Source organism: Triticum aestivum, chromosome 2D, assembly GCF_018294505.1.
Source record: "Triticum aestivum cultivar Chinese Spring chromosome 2D, IWGSC CS RefSeq v2.1, whole genome shotgun sequence".
NCBI classification, from domain to species: domain Eukaryota; kingdom Viridiplantae; phylum Streptophyta; class Magnoliopsida; order Poales; family Poaceae; genus Triticum; species Triticum aestivum.
This window is the reverse complement of record NC_057799.1, coordinates 219,615,762-219,624,862: the sequence shown is the minus strand read 5'-3', so window position 1 is coordinate 219,624,862 and position 9,101 is coordinate 219,615,762. Positions and strand designations below refer to the sequence as shown.

The window sequence follows — 9,101 nt, the reverse complement described above, 5'->3', positions numbered from 1 at the left end:
GAGCTTGCCTTTCCCTCTCATGCTAGCCAATTTTTTTGCACCAAGTAGAAATACTACTTGTGCTTCCAAACATCCCTTAAAGCAGTTTTGCCATGAGAGTCCACCATTCCTACCTATGGATTGAGTAAGATCCTTCAAGTAAGTTGTCATTGGTGCATGCAATAAAAATTGCTCTCTAAATATGTATGATCTATTAGTGCGAAGAAAATAAGCTTTATACGAACTTGTGATAGGGAAGAAATAAAAGCGACGGACTGCATAATAAAGGTCTTTATCACAAGCGGCAATATAAAGTGACGTTCTTTTGCATTAAGATTTTGTGCATCCAACCATAAAAGCGCATGACAACCTCTGCTTCCCTCTGCGAAGGGTCTATCTTTTACTTTTATCTTCTACCTTTATACAAGAGTCATGGTGATCATCACCTTTCCTTTTTACACTTTTTCCTTTGGCAAGCACCTTGTGTTGGAGCAGTCCGGATATATATATCCACTTGGATGTAGGTTTTCATAAATTATTATTGTTGACATTACCCTTGAGGTAAAAGGTTGGGAGGCGAAACTATAAGCCCCTATCTTTCTCTGTGTCCGATTAAAACTTTGAACCCATAAATATCACGTGAGTGTTAGCAATTGTGAAAGATTAAATGATAGTTGAGTATGTGGAGTTTGCTAAATCAAAGCTCTGACATAGACCCTTCCTGGAAATAAGATGAATTGCAATTATTTGATGACTGGGAATATAGTTTGTTAGTTTTCAAGAAAGTTTATGATCTATACTTTAACATGTGAATAGCTTGTTACTTGATCATGAGAAGTTTTATGAATTGAGCTACTGTTATGATATATAATTATGCTAGAAAAAGTTATTGGAATTATCATTGATCAAACTTATGTACTTGCTAAGCATTCACACTTCATAAATTATTTCTTTTATCATTTACCTATTCGAGGACGAGCAGGAATTAAGCTTGGGGATGCTGATACATCTCCAACGTATCTATAATTTATGAAGTATTCATCCATATTTACAATAGTTTTATATGATTTTGGTATGATTTGATTAGAACTAACCCGGACTGACGCTGTTTTCAGCAGAACTAGCGTGGTGTTGTTTTTGTGCAGAAATAAAAGTTCTCGGAATGCGATGAAAATCAACGGAGAATTTTTCTGGAAAATATAAAAAATACTGGAACAAAATTCTACCGGAGGGGAGTCCCGTGGGCCCCACGAGGGTGGGGGGCGCGCCCCCCTATCTCGTGGCCTCCTCGGGGACCCCCTGACTTCTTCTCGACGCCATCCTCTCCTATAAATATAGAAACCTCCAAAAAATAACCTAGATCGGAAGTTCCACCGCCGCAAGCCAATGTAGCCACGAGAAATCAATCTAGGCCCTCTCTGGCACCCTGCCGGAGGGGGCCATCATCACCGGAGGCCATGGAGGAGGATCCTGGAGGGGCCATCATCGCCATGAAGGCCAAGGACCAGAGGAAGAACCTCTCCCCATCTAGGGGGTGGCCATGGAGGAGGAAGCACAAGGGGGAGAACCTCTCCTCCTCTCTCTCGGTGGCGCCAAAGTGCCATCGGGAGGGGAATCGTCGCCGCGGTGACCGTCTTCATCAACATCACCATCATCATCACCATCCTCATCTCTTTTACGCGGTCCACTCTCCCGCACCCCGCTGTAATCCCTACTTGAACATGGTGCTTTATGCCACATATTATGATCCAATGATGTGTTTTCATCCTATGATGTTTTGAGTAGATATCCTTTGTCTTTGGGTTGATTGATGATCTAGATTGGTACGAGTTGTATGTTTTATTTTGGTGCTGTCCTACTGTGCCCTCCATGTCGCGTAAGTGTGAGGGATTCCCGCTGTAGGGTGTTTGCAATATGTTCATGATTCGCTTATAATGGGTTGCTTGAGTGACAGAAGCATAAACCCGAGTAAGGGGATTGTTGCGTATGGGATAAAGGGGACTTGACATGTTAATGCTATGGTTGGGTTTTACCTTAATGATCTTTAGTAGTTGCGGATGCTTGCTAGAGTTCCAATCATAAGTGCATATGATCCAAGAAGAGAAAGTATGTTAGCTTATGCCTCTCCCTCATATGAAATTGCAATGACGACTACCGGTCTTGTTAACAATTGCCTAGGACAATTCCGCACATTGATCCATCATTATTCCACGCTCGCTATTTATAATATTTAGTAATATATTCTAACTTTATGATAACAACACCTACTTTTATGTTTTAGCTCTCCGATATCATGCAAAGTTATCCTCTTCATACCCACAACATAGTTTTATTTCTCGTTTCTAGTTCGAAGCAAACGTTCGGTGTACGTAAAGTCGTATCAGTGGCAGATAGGACTTGAGAGAATATTGATCTTACCTTTAGCTCCTTGTGGGTTCGGCACTCCATGCTTATCACTTCCACCTTTGGGAATTGCTACGATGATTCCCTGCACTTGGGGATTATCATGAACCCGCAAGTTGATCACCAAAACATACATCAAGTAGATCACGTGAATATCCCATTGTCACCACAGATAAGCACATGCAAGACATACATCAAGTGTTCTCAAATCCTTAAAGACTCAATCCGATAAGATAACTTCAAAGGAAAAACTCAATCCATTACAAGAGAGTAGAGGGGGAGAAATATCATAAGATCCAACTATAATAGCAAAGCCCGCGGTACATCAAGATCGTGCCATATCAAGAACACGAGAGAGAGATCAAACACATAGCTACTGGTACATACCCTAAGCCCCGAGGGTGAACTACTCCCTCCTCGTCATGGAGAGCGCTGAGATGATGAAGATGGCCACCGGTGATGGATCCCCCCTCCGGCAGGGTGCCGTAACAGGGTCCCGATTGGTTTTTGGTGGCTACAGAGGCTTGCGGCGGCGGAACTCCCGATGTAGGTTTCTTTTCGTGGGTTTCTGTATTTATAGGAATTTTTGGTGTCGGTCTCACGTCAGGGGGGCCTTCGAGTCGTCCACGAGGCAGGGGGCATGCCCCGGGGGTAGGGCTCACCCTCCACCCTCGTGGACAGCTCGGGACTCTTCTGGCCCAACTATTTTACTCCGGGGGCTTCTTTTGGTCCATAAAAAATCATCAAAAATTGGCACATCAATTGGACTCCGTTTGGTATTCCTTTTCTGTAAAACTCAAAAACAAGGAAAAAACAAAAACTTGCACGGGGCTCTAGGTTAATAGGTTAGTCCCAAAAATCATATAAAATAGCATATAAATGCATATAAAACATCCTAGATGGATAATATAATAACATGGATCAATAAAAAATTATAAATACGTTGGAGACGTATCAATCCTCGTCTAAAAAAGGGAAACGTCTTCTCCTCTCTACCAAACAAAACTGCCCACCGCAAACGAATGCATGCGTACGCTTTCCCTACCCTAGCCGCCGCCAACAGCCAGGCGACTAGGGAGGCGATCTCCTTCCACCGATCTCCACCGGCCGGTGCGCTGGCCCCCTCTCCCTCCGGTCGTTGCTCCGGCGGCAGGAGGGAGGGAGGACCCCGTTCCTCCGCTCTGTAGTTAGGTTTTGGATTTGTAGGTCGTGGTGCGTCGTTGGGGTGGTAGGAGCGGCGCACAGACGAATAAATCTGCCTCAGCTTCACTTCCATACCGGCGGTGCCCTTCACGGCGGCGTCTCGGAGTTGATGGCATCGTGTCTCTGCCGATCCTTCAGATCAGCAGCGTTAGGGTTCATGGATGGTGTTGGCGAGGCGGCGGCGACGACTCCATCAGGTGTGTCTCTCCTTCTGCTCTGTCCCCGTTGCTATGGCGTTGTCTCCGACGTCATGGTGGAGCAGGGAGGTTTTGTCGTTCAGGAGTACGCGCAGGTGGTTGTCTACGCAAGTGACAGCTGGAAGATGGAGAATCTTGTGCTGGGTCTGTGGTTGAATGCTGACAGTTCTGGTTTCCTCCTCCGACGTCGTCGTCATGCGGGGGTGTCAGTTCTGAAGTTCGATGGCGTGTCCGGGGACATGTTGCCCCGGTCTGATTCTTTCAACGGCTATGGTTTTGCTTCTGGCAAACTACTTTGGAGGTCCGCAAAGCTGTTGATCAGCGATGGAGCCGCGTCGAGCTTGAGTGAAGAGGTGATATGTCTTTTTACCCTTTGGTGGCCGCTTCGGTGGTGTCGAAGGAGAGGGACAGACGTTGATATTTTGTATAGGATTTTCCTATCTTTTCAGTCTTATATGGTCGGTGCTTACGTGCCTTGTAACTCTATCTTTATTCTATATAAATGAGACACGTATTATCATGAAAAAAACAAACAAACTGCCCACCCCTTCTCTGACTCTTGAGCGAGGGCTAGGTCTCCTGCACCCGCCGCCGCCACATATGATCTCCGGCGACAGGAGATCCTGCCCTCCGGTGGATTGGCTTCACCCTCCCCCGTATCCCCACCGTATCCCCAGTCCCTTCGCCGCTTTCCCGCACACTGTCCCGACGCCACTCCCACCCACGCCCACCGATGCTGCCCCTCCCACCTCGCCCCTCCCCCGTCCCCAAATCCGCGCCGACGCCACTCTCACATGAGCCCCTGGTGGGTACTGCTCCTTCCTCCTCGCCCCGCCCATGTCCCCAAATCCTCCCCGGCGCCACTCCCCGAGGAGCCCTGGTGGGTCGCTACCCGACACCTTTTTTGCCTCGAATTCAATCGTGGGTTCACCCGGGTGTGCCTCTTTCTCCATGTGTTTTGAGTTTTGAGTTCCAGGCGAGGATTGTGCCCGGGGGGATCCAGACGACGTCGCGGTGCACCCGACCGAGGACGAGCTCGTGTGTGCCACGGCCAAGGGGTGCAGGTACATGACTCTACTTCTCTATCTGCCTACTTGTTTGTGCTCCGCTCCATAGTTTAGATAATGTTGAGTCGAGCTGAGTTGAGGGGAGTCTTTGTTGTTGAACATACGTGTAAAGTCCATCATGGAACAATGGATGTCAATGGAATTTCAGTTTTCATTTTTTTTACCGAGATTGAATTTAGTGTTCTTGACCACTACATGTTCAATATAAATAGTATAGAAGATTGATTAATGGACTGCACCTTGCAAACTGGGAGATATATTCTTCCCATTTAAGCTTATGTTTTGCAAACTGGAAATGGAAACTAACAATCATTGTTTGTTTTCTGGCGTGAAATGTAGATTGTGAAATCTTGGTGCCATCTAGGTGAAATGTCTGTTCAAGCACTGTCCAGCAGTTTGAGATCTCGGTCAATGTGGAGGTGCCCTGCCATGACATGATGTTAGATGCAGCAACTACGACTATGGTTGCGTCTGTGGCTGGCAAAAAAGGCAGCCGAGACATCCTTGGAGTAAAGTTTACAAGGTAATCATGAGCTGATTTTCTAATGTGCGTGATGTCACACTGGAGAATGTTGGTGGTCTTGATTTGTTGAAGAAACAAATTGACTGGTGCATTCTTCACTGTATAAAGCACCCCAATGTTTACAAGGTAATCACATAAGTTGTGTTATGCGCCATGTTCTTCTGTTTGTTGTGTTATCTGGTCATCACAGTGATTAGTAGTTTAAAAGTTTAAGTGACCTCTGAATTCGTCCTAAAGGTGGTCTATAGACATTTGTGCTTCTTATATGCATTTTATAAGTTGTAGCAGGGCACCTGAATGCTTAAAATACTAAGTATTCATAATTGTTTTCATGCTCCCCTTTTTTTTGTCTGCCTTTGAAGGATTTGAGTGAACTTGCAAGTTGGTTTCTGCTGTTTGGACCTTCAGGCTATGGAAAGACACAAATGGCAATTGGTTTTGAGATTGTCATATTATTAATGCTAGATTTCTTTTTTGTATAGAATGTTGAGATGTTACCTTTTCCTGAGCTGTTGAACAAGTATATTGGGGAGAGTGAATCAGGAGCACACTGGCGGATCAGGAACGAGTGGTGCTGGATGGACGAGAACTACGCTTCAATTGCATCAGAAGCACACTGGCAAGGTATGTGCCTCTCCTTCTCACACACATGTCAACATGTGATTTTTTAAGAAGCTAATTCGGTGTGGCAAGAACATCATACTTTAGACATGGTTTTGCGGATCGATGTGCTTTGTCCATTTTTCCTTCAGGAAAGAATTGCATTTTCTTTGAGAATGTGCCTTCAACACACTTCCAAATTGCCAACCATCATCAATTCTAGTCTCAAATCAGATCGATAGGAATGCAAATTTTATCTGAGAATGTGCAACAAAAACACATTGAAATCCCAATACCAATGCCTTTGAGAAGTAGCTGTGATCCCTCAATTATTTCTTGAGAAAGTAAACATATTTGACCACATAGTTTTTTTTGTAAATTTAGATCATACTACTTATTGTTCTCCGAGCTCTATAATAATATTTATCCTTAATCTTTTTGTGTAGACAGCTCCTCAATACCATGTTTACTATTTTGATCAAGTTAGAGAAACTGCCAGGGAAGTAATGCCTTGCTCGGTGTTGATTTCCTACAATTAGCAAGAGTAAACACAAAATCTGAGTGCAGACATAAAAATTTAGGTGTACTCAGTGTTGTAGTGAGCAGAGACCGAGATACAATTAATTGAGCACCTGGGCCTCCACGACATCTACGACACCGCCTATGTGTGCTCCCTTTCAGACTTCCCTTCCCAGCTTTATTTTTGTAGTTCCGCCGCTTCTCAGAGATGGTCAGGTTCACATTGTTGGAAGTGAAATTGCATCTAACAAAAACTTCTTGCATTTTCTAATTTCAGTGATGATAGGATACATTCCCTCTCACATGTGGAGATAAGGAAATCATAGTAGGAAAGGAAAATAACAATTTCCCATCAAGCTGCCATATATTTCACTTCAATGGTTGCAGACCTATTGTTGATTTCTCTCTAAGTTCCCTGAGGCATTTATTCTTCAGGATCATTACTACTTAGAGATGCAGTTGTCGCCAAGAGTTTAGTAATTATTGGAGGCGTGATTAAGAAGCTACATTGTTGCACACTTTGCATTTTATTGCTTGTTGTATATTAAAATGAGTGCAACCCAGATTTATTGATGTCTCCTTAAAAATGAATTGTTTGTTAAAACACACACACACACGCACGCGCACACACACACACACACACACACACACACACACCCGCACACGCACACACACACCCGCACAAGTGGAGTTCCTTCAAACGTACTGTACTTGATAGTGTTCCCAAGTTATGTTAGAGTAGAGATATGCCAATTTGTCTTCTTGAAGTGAGATGGTGGTTTAGGAGACACCATGACTGCCAGGAGAAAATATGCAAGGAAGAGAAACTATTTGAGTTTATTTTATTATAGTGTTAGAACTTGTCTCCTCATAACACAGAGGTCAGCCCAGCTTTTTCATAAAACAGAGTTTTGTATCAGCAACAAATGGTTGAACTGTTGGAGGTATAATGAAAGTGATTGCAAGTTCACATAATAACATGTATATAAGTTTTGTCCTTTGTCTCCATATATATTCTTTATTATGGTCGGGCGACCGACTCAGCATCCCTGTCACCATTGCTACAGGATGGCTCCTCCCAGTTTGAGAGATTCGCGTGGTGATCACTGATACACAGCTGCAGCCAGAGGTGTTGTCCATAGGTGAAGCATCAACCTGCCATTTGTGAGCCGTTAGGAGCTGCTGCGTCGCACTGCCAGAGTGATCGCCGTCGTTGTTTGCCGGAGCAGAGCCATGCCTGTCATGCGCGTCTCGCTGGATTAAAGCCACGGCTGTAGTCAAACACACTGACAACGGTGCTATGAGGAATGAAGGACAACCTGGACGTTGGATGTCAGGGCAGGGTTGAGGTAGAGGAACTTGAATGTATCTTCGAGCAGGACGGCGGTCAGTCAGTTCGGCCTGGGTGCTGAGTGTCGACCCTCTCGTGTGCAACAACTGTAGGATGACGTAGAGCTTCAAGATGGGGCGATAGCAGGATGTTGCGGAGCTTGGTGAGATCGAGGCCATGTTGTGGAGGCAGGCTGGACGGCTAGAGGACAGACTGGACCAGAGGTACGGCGAGGGTAGCATGGCCTGGTTTTGCGAGATGTTAGGCTCAAATGAAGGCCAATTAGTAGTGCAAAAAATAAATGAATAGTTAAGAACAGAGATGCATGTTGCTTCACGCGCATTGGATCATTTCCGAGGTTCTGGGAGAGGGGATTATGAGTGGCGATAGGTATGCATATGTAAATGCCAGTTGGTTGACAAGAACGGAATGTGTGTGTCAGACTGATTGCTACAAGTTCAAAATGAATTTACCATGTTACCAAGAGGTGGTACAGAAAAAACGCTTTCTTGTACGCGGTACCTCAAAGTTTCCCCCCTGCTTTTTAATAGATACTCCCTCCGTCCCATAATATAAGAGCGTTTTTTATACTAGTGTAGTGTCAAAAACGCTCTTATATTATGGGACGGAGGGAGTATTTTGCATATGAATGATACATTTTGGTTTTGTTCGTTATTCGCCTCCCCTTTATCTATCTGTTGACCGAGCCTCCCTCCCGCTAGAGATGTCATAAAATACATGGAATCAAACCCTCCTAGCAATAACTAGCCGTACCCGCGCGGCGCCACGCCGCGCACCATTGATGTTGAGATTTCATACGTGGTAAGGGAAATACTCATGTGTTGTTAATTTTTCAGTTGTTTGATTGGTTGCTAGTTTGACCATCTTTTCTTTGCTCGGGTGTTCAAGAATCATTGATGTATAACTGGATTGGTCGAGTTTATGGAACCATAGCTTTTTTTTTCCTTTTATTTAAGTCTGATGTGTAACTGGATTGGTTGTGTATATAATGATGGAGAACTTTGATGGAGTATCTCATAGTGAAATTATGCTAGATGACAAGGGATCTTGAAAAGCGAGATTTTTCTTACATAAAATATGGGATACATTTCATACAGTAGAAACTACATTTCAATACTACGCCCCAAAATTGTTGATTTCATGATCTATGATAATCCATATCATTCTTGTACGGACATCTGCCAAAGTAGTTCTAGTGATGAAGTAGTAAAGAGCTTGTGGAAACTCTTGAAAGCGTCCTGTGGTAGCTTTGGACCAAT

The 9,101-nt window shown here is 44.3% G+C and overlaps 1 long non-coding RNA gene across 3 annotated transcripts; it reads left to right on the top strand.

Annotated features, from left to right (window-relative positions):
• The first annotated feature begins 4,312 nt into the window (after positions 1–4,312).
• LOC123052615 (uncharacterized) lies at positions 4,313–8,369 on the top strand. Of its 3 annotated transcripts, none has more exons than XR_006424832.1 (4): positions 4,326–4,846; positions 5,189–5,372; positions 5,855–5,996; positions 7,559–8,369. It is a non-coding gene; the product is annotated as an uncharacterized lncRNA (long non-coding RNA). The 3 variants fall into 3 exon arrangements; XR_006424834.1 differs by having other exon boundaries at positions 5,189–5,498; XR_006424833.1 differs by having other exon boundaries at positions 4,313–4,846; positions 5,189–5,996.
• The last annotated feature ends 732 nt before the right edge of the window (positions 8,370–9,101 follow it).